Source organism: Elgaria multicarinata, chromosome 1 (assembly GCF_023053635.1).
Source record: "Elgaria multicarinata webbii isolate HBS135686 ecotype San Diego chromosome 1, rElgMul1.1.pri, whole genome shotgun sequence".
Classification (NCBI taxonomy): Eukaryota; Metazoa; Chordata; class Lepidosauria; order Squamata; family Anguidae; genus Elgaria; species Elgaria multicarinata.
In genome coordinates this window covers 137,166,234-137,181,792 of record NC_086171.1, presented here as the reverse complement: position 1 = coordinate 137,181,792, position 15,559 = coordinate 137,166,234, and positions in this window count along the sequence as shown.

The following is a 15,559-nucleotide window of genomic DNA, read 5'->3' as shown; positions in this document are numbered from 1 at the left end:
CTGGGTGACTTTCTTTCAAATAAGGATGAAACCAGTGCAAAGTGGTTGTGAAAATGGGCCCAAACTCTCCATTCAGTTCAGTGTTCATGGAATATGTAGAATCTAAAGGGCAAGTCAGACTTGTTTTAAATCTCTGTTAGCCTTCAAGTAACTGTGTAGTCCTGTTGTTGACACTGGTTGCATTTTGGTTTAGTTGATGAGAATTAAATTGGAAAGACTGTGCCTCAGGGGTAAAGCACCTGCTTTGTATGCAGGTAGTCCTAGGATCAATCCCCACCATCTCCAATTCCTGCCCCAAATCCTGGAAAGACACTGCCAGTCAGTGTTGACAATACTGGGCTAGAGGGTCCAATAGTCAGACTAAGTAGAGGCAGCTTCCTATGTTCCAGATCTGAGTCTTTTTTTTTGTATCTGAGGAGATCATTTAGAGATTACTCTAAAGGCACAATGCTATCTACTCAGAAGTAAGGTCTTACTCCCAGGATTGTATGTCACGTGTTTTAAATTTTCCAGTTAACTCAGATCTATTATTATTATTATTATTATTATTATTATTATTATTATTATTATTATTATTATTACTACTACTACTACTATTCAACATGAAAGCATAAATAAAAAATTCAGCAACTCAATCACAATTATTTCAATTAACTTGCAAATGCAAACATGTCCAATCTTCCCTTTCTATGTTGGCTGCAATGTATATTTGGATTTAAAAGCAGTCTTTTGCATATGCATATATAAATAGTGCAATAAATTGTTTAGTATAGTGTATTTAATTGTATAAGCTTTTTTAAAAGGTATTTTAAGAGAAATGACTTAAAATATTTTTTTAATATGGAAATAATTTTGGTTCTTTGTTTTGTCATAAATGACAATGTGTAGCTAACTCTGTCCCTAAATCACATGCCCATCTATCTACTTTACAGCATTTCCAATGATACATTTGAGGAAGCGGAATTACTCATGATGTGAAGAAGTTAAACTCAGGCTGATAAAAATGAAATATGGAATATATAGAATCTAAAAGGCAAAACAGGAAGTTGAGTTTCTCTTCCCATATGAATTACAACTGTGCTCAATTCTGGTTGAAAAAAAATCACTCTGGGAATATAAAACATTTTTCAAAGGAATTAATTGAGGCTGCAATCCTATAAACACTTACCTGGGAGTAAATGTCTGATTGAACACAATGGGACTTACTTCTGAGTAGACATGAGCAGGATTGCATGGTAAATGCATGGTAAATGTTATTAATGCAGGTCTTAAGGAAACAAAAGGGGAAAACAACAGTTAAAAACTTGAATATCAAAATATGTGTTATTAGTCATAAATTATTATCCAAACATGTTTAGGGAATTAATTGTTCAATGTACAATGAAAAAATTAGGACTGAAAGAATTAGGCATGTTTAGTCTGGAGAAGAGAAGATTGAGGGGAGACATGATAGCACTCTTCAAATACTTAAAAGGTTGTCACACAGAGGAGGGCCAGGATCTCTTCTCGATCCTCCCAGAGTGCAGGATGCGGAATAACGGGCTCAAGTTAAAGGAAGCCAGATTCTAGCTGGACATCAGGAAAAACTTCCTGACTGTTAGAGCAGTACGACAGTGGAATCAGTTGCCTGGTGAGGTTGTGGCCTCTCCCACACTAGAGGCATTCAAGAGGCAGCTGGACAACCATCTGTCAGGGATGCTTTAGGGTGGATTCCTGCATTGAGCAGGGGGTTGGACTTGATGGCCTTGTAGGCCCCTTCCAACTCTGCTATTCTATGATTCTATGTTATGATATCAATAGATCCAGGAAACATAGTTGGCAAAATATTTTTTTAAAAAATATGTCTTTTAGTTTCCTCCTCGGGATCCATGGTGGGTTCCAATATTTGTAATTGGCTCTAAATGAATTTTTAGAATTAGTAGCAACAAAACAAAAAATAAAAATTATTTTTTGAAAGCACACTTTACTAACTAAGACAAATTATCCCAAACTGTGACAAAATTTAAGTTCTGAATTATTCACAGTGTCCATCCTAACCCCACCCCAATCAATAGTCCAATAAAATAAAATCAGTTTACAGTAGGTGATATACTTGATCTCTGGCTTTGTAAAATAGTCAACAGAGGGTTAAATAGTCAATGGTTGGTTATTGTGTCATCTGTCATGACTTTTTCGCACCATGGTTGGTTATTCAGGTGAAATAACCAACACAAATAACCGATGTTGTGCTGAGTTGATTATTTGAATAACTGTCTGTCGAGCACCATTGACTATTTTGGAGCATACAGTTGGTTTTTTTGGTGAGTACAGAATCCCCTGACTGACTAAAGCAGTGGCTGATGTCTAGACCAGCCAGCAGGACTTGCAATGGCTGATGGGATATCAGTGGGAGGACTAAAGGTGGGGGAGAGAGGGCAGGGGATGTATCAATCAAACACACAGTTGACTAATAGTCAACTCGATGCTGGCCTTAATCCACATCATGGTTGATTATAACCATGTTGTGTGGAGGGTACCCCTTGATAATCAACTGTGAGTTGACTATTAACCAACTATTGACTATTGTGTTGGCTGAACACAGGCTCTGTGTGCTTGTGAAATTCATTGCTTTTGTGAGGAACTCTGCTGTGTATGTGCATGCAGCTCTGTGCCTACATTTGTGATGGGGCACTTTCTTTGACCTTTGCCACACATGCAAATCAGAGCTTTGGGAAACAGTGGACCCAACATGCTGATATGTGACCTGATCCATAGTCAGCATGGAGTTTATTACCAGGAATATTGAACACTCCTTTGGTATAAAGCATGGTCAGGATGACTGACAAAAAATTATTTGCATTTGTTAACAGTGAAGACAGTGAATCATGGTGGGTTTTCCCTGACACAAGTGCTGCTGAAGAGGCCATTGCTCACTATGCAATTTCCTGGTCTCAGATCTGTGCTGTGCCGTGTATGTAATGACATTTCCCTCAGAATATCCCAGTGTCTGTCCAGTTTCTAGGGCTGTGCACTGCCTCGGGCCCTAACCCTGAATCCGAAGCACATCAGGGTGATTCGGACCCTCCCGAACCGGATCTGAACCGGTTTGGGCGAAGTCCGAGGTGGCCCAAAGCCAAAGCCAATTGGCTCTGAAGCTTTGGGCCGCCTCAGCGCTTTGGTGGCCGTCCCACCCCCCATCCCCCCACCAGTCTCCTTACCTGCCTCCGCCGCCTGCCGCCATCCACCACTGTCCTTGCGTCCATTGCTGCAACACATAAGACAGGTAGTAGGCCATGCGGCCTACTTCCCATCTTATGCGTCAGCAGCAGTGGAAGCCACTGAACGCAAAGACGGTGGCAGTGGTGGAGCAGGTAAGTGGGGAATGGGGGAGAGGGGCTTACCTGCTCTGCCACCGCCACCACCTTTGCGTTCGGCAGCTTCCACAGCTGCCAACGCATAAGACGGGAAGTAGGTTAAGTAAGCTATAAAGACTGATCTATTCCAGCAGGCCTATCCAGTGGAATTTTAGGATGTTTTTAGAATGTTTTAATAATGTATACTATGTTTTTAATTCAGTTTTATGTATTTTATACTTATTGTTGTTCCCCGCCTCAATCCAAATGGAGAGGCGGCTAAGAGATGATGATGATGATGATGATGATGATGATGATTAATTGGTTTGTACATGGGGGAAATACTGACCAAGCTCTCCAAATTCTACAAGGCAGATTCTTAACCATTGTAACTTGGCAGTCATCCTACTTTTGGAGGGGTGAAATATGATTAAAAGGTTTAAAGGAGAAGGAGACAGAGAGAGAAAGGAATGAGACGTTAAAAGAAATCTGTAGACAGTGGCATTGGGGTCAAACCGACCTGAGTGAATGAAGCCTTGGGAGGGAATGCAGGGGGATCTGTGAGTAAATTGTCACGACAGGTTTTGCAGCTTTGTGTCTGAATAACTGTCTGCAATATTTATGTGAGGTTTGTGTAAGTGGCATCAGTGCTGCAGTTTTGAGTTGGATCTGTTCACAGAATTTTCCTGGGATATGGGCAGTGAAGCTATAGGGCAGCCGGGTGCCCTCCAGCTATATTGGACTACAACTCCCAGAATCCCTCAGCCAGCGATCTAGAGGGCGTGAGGTTGGGAAAGGTTGCTCTTGGGCAAATGGTTGAGCTGATTTACGAAAACATCACCCAAGCAGGAGCTGATATTCCGTCATGGGATGGTCCATCTCGTGAGATCAGAGCCACAGCTGCAAATGAGGGGGATCTGATTGTTGATTAAGGCTGTGGAGACATCTGTGTCTGTTCAGATAGGTTACCTGTTTCCAGGACAAACCAGAACGGTTAACATTTCTGACCAAGCATCTGCACTGGTAAGGTTGCCACATACTTTGGCATAGTGCAAGTTTCCATTTAAATTTATATTTTGGTAGGGCTGAACAGTTGACCTGTCAGAGCCTACAGATTACCAATAAGACTATGTTCCATCCTAAAGGCAAAGAGCATCGTCAGACAGGTATTTTATTGCATACTCATTACCGCCCATTTACAGATGTTCACAGGTCCTTTTGATACCCTCGTCTACCTCCCATTACTGTTTTACTCTGTACAGCACCATGTACATTGATGGTGCTATATAAATAAATAATAATAATAATAATAATAATAATAATAATAATAATAATGCATATCCTACTCCTTCTTGTCTTCTTTCCATGATATAATCTGACTTATTTTTTTTAAATGGAATGTGCTGCCATTTCCTGCTGTGAGTAGGAAATGTGGCATGATAAAACCAGCCACTGAATGGGCCATGTGGTCATTGTTTACTTCCTCTTTCTTCCCCTGTGCAACAGAAGCGGAGAGAATGCAATAGTAAGGAATCACGATTCCCCCCTTCTGCCCCATCTGACGGCACTCAAAGGAAGTGTGCTGTTCTTAAGCTAGCCCCACACAACAAGGCCCAGGGAAGCTTAGTTTCTGCTGGAAAATTCTCAAGAATTTTAGAAGCAATCTGCACAAAAAGGTTCCAAATGCAGATTATTCCATGGAATTGAAAGAACTGGTTTTCCATCATAACACTAATGATTGCAGGTTGCAATCTATAAGTCTCTTGTATCTTTAACAGTTGTATAGAAAAGAGAATTTCAGCAGGTGACATTTGTATGTAACACCTGGTGAAATCTGATCACTCTACAAAAGAGGACAGGGCTCCTGCAAATTTAACTGTTGTGATGAAGAGGGATTTTCACCAGGTGCTGTATGCATACAAAAGACACCTGCTGAAATCCCCATGTCTATGTCACTGTTAAAGATACAGGAGTCCTGTCTTCCTTTCCATATGGTCACCCTACAAATGCCCCCTTCTAACCCTGTACCCAGAATTCATTTTTGGAAAAGGAAGGATGTGGAGTAGAAGTCATATCTTTCACTAATCTGCACAGCCAGAAAAACATTGCTGGGTTAATTGACCAAAATGGTAACTTCTGGGTCCTTTCCATCCAGGAAAAAGGTACTGCTCAGTGTAGTTGTGTACACTTGTAAACACTCCCTCTTTATGTAGAGTAAAAGAAAATAGTGAGAGATAAATCTAGAGCTTTAAATAATCAAGTCTACTCGATGGTTATCAGTGACCTGGGCTTTTATATCGTGTTTACTTACCTAGGAGAAATTTCCACTGAACTCAATGGGTCTTCTATCTAAGTAAACATAGATAGGATTCTGATGCATCAAAATAGCCCAGCTACAGTGTTCCGATGTCACTCCTTTATTTTTGTTACATCCCAGAATTAGTGTGCTGCTCCCCTGACCTCACATGAAATGATGGTACTGAATGAAGTTTGAACAGATTACATGTCCCATAATTTGGCCCAGAGTATATTAGCTACTCAAAGAATATATTCACAGAGCAAAATAATACCTTTGAGTCACCAGTGCTATTGGGATTTATGCAAACCGTTAAAAGACAATGAGCAATTTCAGATGTCCTACTTGGAATTTAACAATTTGCTACATTATTACTGATTTGAAAAACCATTGACCTATTTTGAAATGACAAAACATTATAACTACTCAATGCTACCCAAATCTTTGTTTATTTTTTTTATACCTGAGTTGTTTTTGATGATTTAATAATGTGCAGTTTCAAACTGAATATTTAAACCTGAATTGCTATCCTTTATCTTTGAAGTAGTCCCCCCCTTCAGAATGAAGAATTTTAACAGAAATGGGTCTGAAGAGGAATATGATTAAGCACACAACATTTTGGGATAACAGAAATTTTAGAAAGATGGTATTTAATAGCATGCCGACATTATGCATTTTATGGTAGGAGTAATGAACACTTATGGATTTTGTGAATACTTTCTGTATAAGGAATAATATTTTTCTGAAAATAGCTCTGCCTTTTCTGGACAATCATCCTTAATCCTGGTCCCAGATTTCTGAATGGAATACATACATATAAATTTGTTGTTGCTCCGTATGAATTTTTGCACTGCATAATAAAATAGTTTATTTCTCTTGGGAAGAAGTAAAAAGATTCGACCCACAACATTTCACTTAAAAGTGTGTGAATGTGCACACTAAAAACCCAAATTCCACCTTCTGATCTCTCCCCTAATTACCCCCGCCCATTACTCCCCACTTTTGACCCCTTGTCTCGTTTTCTCAATCACACATGAACATCTTTACCCTTTGTCCCCTTCAATCCTTCAAATTGCCTCAACTCTGTTGTTCCTCACCTTTCAGAGACACTGTCTGGGGTGGCTTCCTTATGGCTAGACCTGCTTATGAGCTGGGGGAATGTCCTGCCACAACATGCTTCCACTCAAGCAGAGTGTGCTTTCTCCTATACTGTCCCAATATCACTCACTATAGGGCATTGCCAGCCTCTACTGCTAGGAACCAACTAAGGCCTCAGCTAGACCATGCAGTCTAGCAGAACGGAGGGGTGAAAATCTCACAATACGTTTATGGAGCGATCTCCCCCTCTGTTCACACGCGGTGCGCGATGACGTCGGAAGGCGAAGACGTTGCGGCCACCTTTTAATTTTTTTAAAGAAGAAGAGCGCACGAATACTTGTGCACAGAAAGGTAGGTTTTTTAAAATTAATATTTAATTTTCCCCCCCACCCCCAATGGGCGCAGGTCCCGGTTCCTCACGAGAAACCAGGACAACCTGCGATGCTCGCCCACACATTCCATGGTCTCGTGATCATCCCGAGACTGCGGAAAAAGCAGGCCTAAAGTGTAGGGCAAGATCCTGGGACAAGGGATCATCCCTCCATGATCCTGGGATCCCCTGTGCATCATGTGGATGCACAGGGATGATCCCGGGGATCACCCCAGGATTTCACCCCATCTAGGTAAGGCCTAAGACAGTTATCTTTGAGTCCATTTCATCCAATAAAGTAAATGTTTCTGCTTGCTTCTAAGATGATTTTAATTCCATTAGCAAATACTTCCAACTGTGGAGTAGTTCACCCTTCCTGTACTTGGTCCTCTCCAAATGTTTTGACTTCAACTCCCATCAGCCCCAGCTAGCATGAACAATGTAAAGGAATGTTAGACACTATAGTCTAAAACATCCGTAGGGTACCAGGCTAGGGAAGGCTGCAGTAGTTTATTTCAGCCTGCTATACAATGTCATAAATGTGGTTAGAAAAAGCAGAACACCCTGAAAGGAAGCATCTTTGTAAGCCCACTTTGCCACATACATGATGGGTGAGTATTTAATGACTTTGAGAATTGGATCTCCTCCTAATCGCTCCTATAAGCTGGGATACTGAATACATAAACGCATCAGTAGATGTGGTTGGAAATAAGTGGGTCTCCGTTATAAGTAAAAAAAAAAAAAAAGCAATCTTCCCCAACAACATAGCCTCGTATCTCAGAAACTGGCTGCTGGCAGCAATTGCACCAAACACATACCACATAGGAATTTTAAAGCACATATGGTGGAGCATGCGGTAAATGTAAATAAGCTGCTTCCACCAACAGGAGCGCTCTAATTAGCACACTTTCATGGGGTCCCAGCCAAGTTCTCCTTGTCACACCCTTAAGGAAAATGCTGGTTGCATGCCAGTGCGGGGGAGGGGGGGAGCCTTGATGCAGATCTACTGATGCCCAGGAGGGTTGTGTATTTTTCATCTGAATAAAGAAGTGGAAATAACACAGGGTACTTGACACCGCACCTGCAATTTTACATCCGAGTGATTTTAATACTTTGAATAGCAGATATCTAGCATCATCATTCAATTTTAAGAAAAGAACGGCTTGTAGTGCTACGATTTTGTCTGCAATTTAGATTCATGAACAAGCAATTTATCCTTTGCAACGGTTGGAATCCAGGCGAGCTGTTGTCTGAATATTTGAATTTTCAGCCTAGCATTCAAGATGATGGGAGTATAAACATTTCTCCCAGCTCAGACCAGTGGCCCTTCTTGGGCAGTATCATTCCATCATCAACAGTGGTCAGGTCTTGAATCTTGAGGAAGTATAACTGATAAAGGCAGGATCTAAACTACTGCTTTAAAATGGTTTATAACAGTAGTGACAACTGTTGGGGACCAGGAAACACTCCACATACAGTTTTCAAGCCATTTTCAAAGTGTCATATCCTGCTTGTTGTAGATCTGGCCAAAGTATTCTGTTAACCATTTGAAGGACTACTAGCCCTGATGGCTATGTGTTACCTCCAGGTTCAGAGGCAGTAAGACTCTCTACACCAGTTGTTGTTACACCATGTCCTGCTTCTTCTGGGTTCCGCCTAGCATGATTTCTTATTCTGTGTTTCTCCTTCACTTCCTACCTTTAACCTTATGTTGCTGGCTTGCCCCTGAAATGAGAGAAGTGCATTTGCTTTGGTAGGATCATGTATCCAGAACTGAATCAGGCTATTTTGGAGGAGATTTGGAGCTTGTCCAAACTGAGGCTGGTGTCATCCAGAGTGAAGCTGGTGCCCCCCAAAGCAAACCCCGCCCCCCAAATGGACTGGGATCCTTCTGTAGTAATTCTGCAGCAATTCAAAAATAGAATAATACAAATACACACTGTCTCTGCATATAATTGATTGATGTACTTCCAAACACTCCATATAAGGAAAATGCCTGAGACAGGGGGAGGGAAAGGTAGTGCTGTGCTGAAAGTTTTGACCATTCCATTTTTGGCATTTCATGTGGGGTGGGGGGAAAACAAAAACTCAGGCAAAAGAGGCTGGGAGATGTGAAAATTTCAGAGAATTGTCTCCTTGGGGAGAGGAACAGGTTTTCCACATACCCTTTAAAATGTAGCCAGTTTATTTATTTAGTTATTACATTTTTATAACGCCCAATAGCCAAAGCTCTCTGGGCAGTTCACAAAAATTAAACCCAGAAAGAGCATAAAAACAACCAGCAATCTAAAAACACAAATACAAAATACAATATAAAAAGCACAACCAGGATAAAACCACACAGCAACAATTGATATAGGTTAAAATATGGAATTAAAACAGCAAAGTTTAAATTTAAGTTAAATTAGGTGTTAAAATACTGAGAAAATAAAAAGGTCTTCAGCTGGCGACGGAAGGAGTACACTGTAGGTGCCAAGCGAACCTATCTGGGGAGCTCATTCCACAACCAGGGTGCCACAGCGGAGAAAGCCCTCCTCCTAGCCAGTTTTTGAGGGTTCTTTTTTCTTTCTTTTTCTTTCTTTTTTAAACACACCCAGCATTTTTAGGAGTGCAGAGTGCTTACCAGATGCTTATTAGAGAGGGAGAGGTCACATGGGGCATGTCTACACCTGAGGGTGTAGAGAGAGGGAAGGGGAGGATCATGGACTTACCTGCTTCTGTGATCCTCCCCCAGCATCCAAACGGCTGTGCGATGTCCTGGAAGGGAAGAGGGACTTTGTGGCTGCCTTTTTTTTTTTTTTAACAGGGAACACAGAGCACAATTGTGCTCCACCAAAAAGTGAGTTAAAAAAACAACCTGAACCCATTCCCTCCCCCACCCCCCATGGCCACAGAGCCTTCCTGTACAGCTCTGTGCCCATTTTCAGAGCCCTGCTACCCGCAGAGAGGAAAGGAAGAGGTGGGATCAGTGGCCACACCACCCACAGTCTGCAGGATGCTCCCAGGACCACAGGAAACATACGGTTTTCTGCAGTTCCCAATATCCCGCGGAAAGCCTGTGGCCATCCCCACTTGCCCCCAGGAAACTAGCCCAGATTTAATGGCTGGTGTAGATATGTCCATGGGCTAAGGAACTAAGAACTGCTGGGCTCATCCAAATGCTTGAGGAAGGGGGTGTTGTTGTTTCGAAAAATTAGAAAATAGGAAGAAGGGCCTTCAGCAAATGGCTACACTTTAAAAAGGTATGTGGAAATCCTGTCCCCCCCTCCCCAAGATGAAAGTTCTCTGATCCCACCCCCTACAAAAGAGGCAGAAAAAACCCAATGCCTTTTTCAAAGGGAGAGAGAAAGGTTCCGAAAGGTTTCGGCCCAGCACTAGGGCAGGGACAAGGTGTAGTTTTATGACCGTCAACTCTAACTTCCAACCAGGGATCAATATTACTAGGTCTCTCTTTTTTACTTCCAGTCACAATAAAGTAAGCCACCGAGGCAATCCATGGCTGTTAGATTTCACAAGTGAAGAGGAACACGGATTGAGAGAGCACATGGCCAGCCAACCCTAACAAGTGTCCTGTCCACCTTGTCAAGCCACAACAACAGACATTACTCAGTAGGCACCTCCTGGATTCAAATGTGAACCCAAACACAATTTGCAGCTGAAATTCTATACATTTCTGAGCTTGCAATACTGCAAAACAAAAAGGAATGTGACAATATACACACAGCAGGAAAACTGGGCAAAGAAAAGTGCATACATTTTCAAAATGCACACAAACATGTTTTAGCCAATGGGTGCATTCATCTAAAATTGAGTGTACTTAAAAATGCACACCAAAATGCATACATTAATGCATGCATTACATAAATTAATGAAAAGCATTTTTCATGTTGATTTTTTTAAAACACAGGGCAAGCTTGATCTCAAAAACCCTGATATTCTAGGTGAGACCAAGAATGACAGTTCGATTTGTGACACCCCTAATTGAAAACTGTTCTTGCCAGAGCCCACTGGAAGTGTTTTTTTACCTACTAGTGGATATGGATAAATATGTGACCTGGCGTGTAGCTCTGTTTGCCACAGCTACCAAAAAGATCAGATAGAAATACGTAGCAGAGATAGCCATCAATTGTAAAGGGTTGCATTTGACCATATCTGATTTACATCATATCAATTATTGATCATCTATTACACCCTATTTTATACTACTTTATACTTTTAAATTTTGTCTATCATGTGTTATATGCATTATGTTTAACTTCTGTAAATTCTTTGTTTTTCCATATTTGTCTGATTATACTGTCATTGTTGTTGTCATTTGTTTTATGCAAAGGCCATTGGCCAAAAGCAATAAACTTGACTGACTGAGGCCTTTGCTAGACCTACCGGATATCCCAGGATGGAGGAGGGGTGATCTCGTGTTGTCAATAACACGAGATCCCACCCTCGTCTACACATAACGTGAGGCGACTCAAGTTAAAGGAACAAAGCACCCGAACGCTTGTGCGCCAAGGTAAGGAGGTTTTTTTTTTTAAAAAAATTGGGTTTCCCCGCTCCCCCCCACCCTGCCCCCGATGGGCGCAGTGCTCCTGGGGAGCACTGCACCCCGTGCGTGGCTCCCGGCTTCTCGTGAATAATTGTACGGAGCCGGGAAAAGCCACAAAAACGGGCCACACTCTCGCAGTCTCGGGCTCACCCTGAGAGTGCGAGAAAAAGCGGGCCCAAAGGGGTAAGCTTTATCCCGGGGCCAGAAAGGGTTGATCCCTGCCTGAGCCCAGGATCCCCTGTGTGTCATCTGGAAGCACAGGGGCGATCCCGGGTATCAGCCCGGGATAACCCCTGGTCTAGCAAAGGCCTGACTGACAGTTCCATCCATCCCTACCTCCACTTTCACAGGGGATGAATAATATTGTGGAAGTTGGGAGAAGGATATTCAGCACAGTCAGTCCCATGGTGCCTTTATGTTCATGTGCATGCATTGATAGGAAGGATGACCTATATACTTCCCATTCTGATATTAAACTCCTAGAAACCTTGACAAAAGATGAATCCTGATGCAACTCTAAGAATTCATGCTATGAATCTTAACAAGGCACCCCAAATGGGGGGGGGGGAATGGAGAGACCATATGGGAGGATGATGACGATTTTGGCTAGGCAGAATTTTCTTCAGGCAGTGGGTTTCCTGTTGTCAGCTGGTTGGCCATTGTGTGAACAGAGTGCTGGACTAGATGGACCCTTGGTTTGATCCCGCATGGCTCTTCTTATGTTCTTATTTGTGGTGTGTGTGTGTATGTATGGCTGTAGCTAGACCTAAGGTTTATCCCAGGATTGTCCTGGGGTCAAACCTGTTCATCTAAGTGCCACACAGGGCATCCAGCGCTCAGGCAGGGACGAACCCGGGATGATCCTGGGATAAACTGTAGGTCTAGCTATGGCCTATATGAGAGAGAGAGAGAGAGAGAGAGAGAGAGAGAGAGAGAGAGAGAGAGAGAGAGAGAGTTGTTGGGTTCTTCAAATAAGTATAGATTTGCCATCATACATTGAGATCCTCACTTTGCATCTAATGATTGAAAGTTGTGATAATTAGGTGCCTCATCGTATGAAGATGTATAAATCTGTAAAAGAATTGCTGATTGCTGATTATGTTGAATTTGAAAATCTCTGCCCATTTCTTCATTTGAAAGGTGAAACTAATCACTTTGCCTTACTATGTAATACTGCAGTTCTAAAATACTGTAATTTTGTAAGGTTTGCACCAGGGATAGAACAAGCTGTGGCTGAGCCGGAGAATTGTGGAATTCAGCCTACCAGTCCTACCGCAGCGCAAAGGCCAAGAGTCTAAGGCCTCATCTACATCAAGCAGGATATTGCACTATGAAAGCGGTATATAAAAGGCAGGAGCCACATTGCTGCTTTATAGCAGTATTGAAGTGCACTGAGAAGTGTTGGGGCCCATTGACTCATACTATATACTTCTTTCATACTACTTCCATAGTGCTATATCCTGTTTGGTATGGCTCCTGCCTTTTATATACCTCTTTCATAATGCTATATCCTGCTTGGTGTAGATCTGGCCTGAGCTACAGACAAGGACATCTCTGGTTCAATTCTCAAGAACGAAGTGGCTTCAAAGAAGCCATTCTTTTAGCTCTCATTTGCAATATGGATAACACAATGCTCACCCACTTTAATGGCATGGTTGCAAAGATCACCACAAGGTGATTTATATGAAGAGAGTTGAATGCCCCAAAGCAGGAATGTTTATGGCCTGCTGAACTGGCTTCGGGCAAGCACATTCGGGGTCATGCACCAGCAATAAATAGGACCACATCCTAATGTGGATGCCAAAGTGAGGGGAACCCCACTACTGGTATATGACCCCTCAATATCATTGCCTAGACCCCCACACACCTCCTCCTCTTCCACCCCCCCACCCCCGGAATTGGGGTTTAAAAAACAACAACAATTGGCACTATGGAAGCTTTTTAAAAGCCTGGTTGCACTGTGGGATGGGACAATTTTCTGAGGAGGTCACAGCGCTTGGAGGGTTAGCCCTTCTCACTCCAGCAGTAACTCCATCAAATGCCCTGCAATGTAATTCAATTGAGAAAAGAAGGAAGGGTGGGGAAAGAAGATGAAATCCTCTTCTCTCTCATAGGAGAGAAGAGATTTTTCCATGCCTGGGGGGAAAGGAGGGGGAGATCTGGGGGAGAAGCGGGATTGCTGGATGTGGAGCCCTGTGGGAACAGGGCTGGCCTCCTGCAGCTTTAACTGTCGTGATGAAGAGGGCATTTCACTAAGTGCTACAAATGACACCAGCTGAAATTCCCTTTTCAATACAACTGTTAAAGATCCAGGAGCCCTGTCCTCCTTTCCGTATGGTCACCCTATGTGTTTGTATGGGGCTGGGTTGAATGTTCCATCAACTATATGAATGTTTGGAATGAGAATCCTGTGCAGGGGGATGTAAGGAGACCACAATATTTTTATCTGCTTAAAAACAATATGTCCCATACAACAAAAACTAGACCTAGTCTTTGCAGCCTAAGGAAGTGCCCTAATATTGCATCTAGCTTTTGGAGCTGAGTTTTGAAACAGGATGTCATTGAGCAGGTTTTGAAATAAATGATTTGAAATAAAGAGCAGAGATGATACTCTGCTCAGTTGCTTGGCTCTTGAACAAACAAACAAAATGCTCTGTTCTGTCATATTTTCAAGCCACTCTAAGAAATGTAGTCAATATCTTTTCACACATTTTCACTCCTTTCTGTTCTCCCCCTCCTGGACAGGTACGGTGGAAATAACAAACAATATTTAAAGTGCTCTTTAATTCTCAAGAGCATTTTGTTATTCTTGATTGATGGTGTGACAGAGTATTGGTCCTACCATACTGTCCTCTTACTGTAAGGGAAAGGATTAGTTATACATCTTGGTGAGGTCCCTAAAGGATAGATGCAATCATCATCATCATCATCTTGCTGTGAATAATGACCATGATGTCATGTTTTGTAGCACTTCAAAATTATATTGAATATTTCTAAGGACATTATGTGCTTCAAGAAGCAATGGCAAAATGTCTAGTACTGCTCTTTAGCACAAAAATGTCTGCTGAATGCAAGACAGTTTGCCTTCGAAATCCACACGTTTCCAAAGTGTGTGATGCAGTTCAAAAAGAAAACAAAATGAAAAAGAACATGCTTATTAAAAAAAAAAGCCATACCTTTCAAAAATGCATGCAAACAGGGCATATCTTTGACAACGTGTGCACAAAAACACTATATACAATGGAAAACTTATTTGAGATATGTGTACCTTTGAAAGCATGCACAGAATGCATGCATTTAAAACAATGCATACAATGCACATGGAAATACATACATAGTTTTGTGCACAGTAGAAAAAAAATTGCACTCCAGTTTGGAATCAGGACTGCATAAATTTAGCAATGGTGAGAAAAAATGAGAATGTAAGTGAAATAAAGCTTGACAGATTTACCCGTCCTTGCTGATAACCAATCTTCTCATTTACATTCTGAACATGTTGTGGCTATAGGGCAGTGATAAACCAGGGGATATCTATCAACCACTTGAGTCTTTTGTTTGTTCAAGGACCATCTCTCATTCACCTCAGTATCATTTCTTCTTTGCTTGCTTGCTTCTGATACACAGTAACTAATATCTTCTGCTGGAAGTAAGAACATAAGAAGAGCCATGCTGGATCAAACCATCTAGTCCAGCACTCTGTTCACACACGGACACAGAATAACGGGCTCAAGTTAAAGGAAGCCAGATTCCGGCTGGACATCAGGAAAAACTTCCTGACTGTTAGAGCAGTGCGACGGTGGAATCAGTTACCTAGGGAGGTTGTGGGCTCTCCCACACTAGAGGCCTTCAAGAGGCAGCTGGACAACCATCTGTCAGGGATGCTTTAGGGTGGATTCCTGCATTGAGCAGGGGGTTGGACT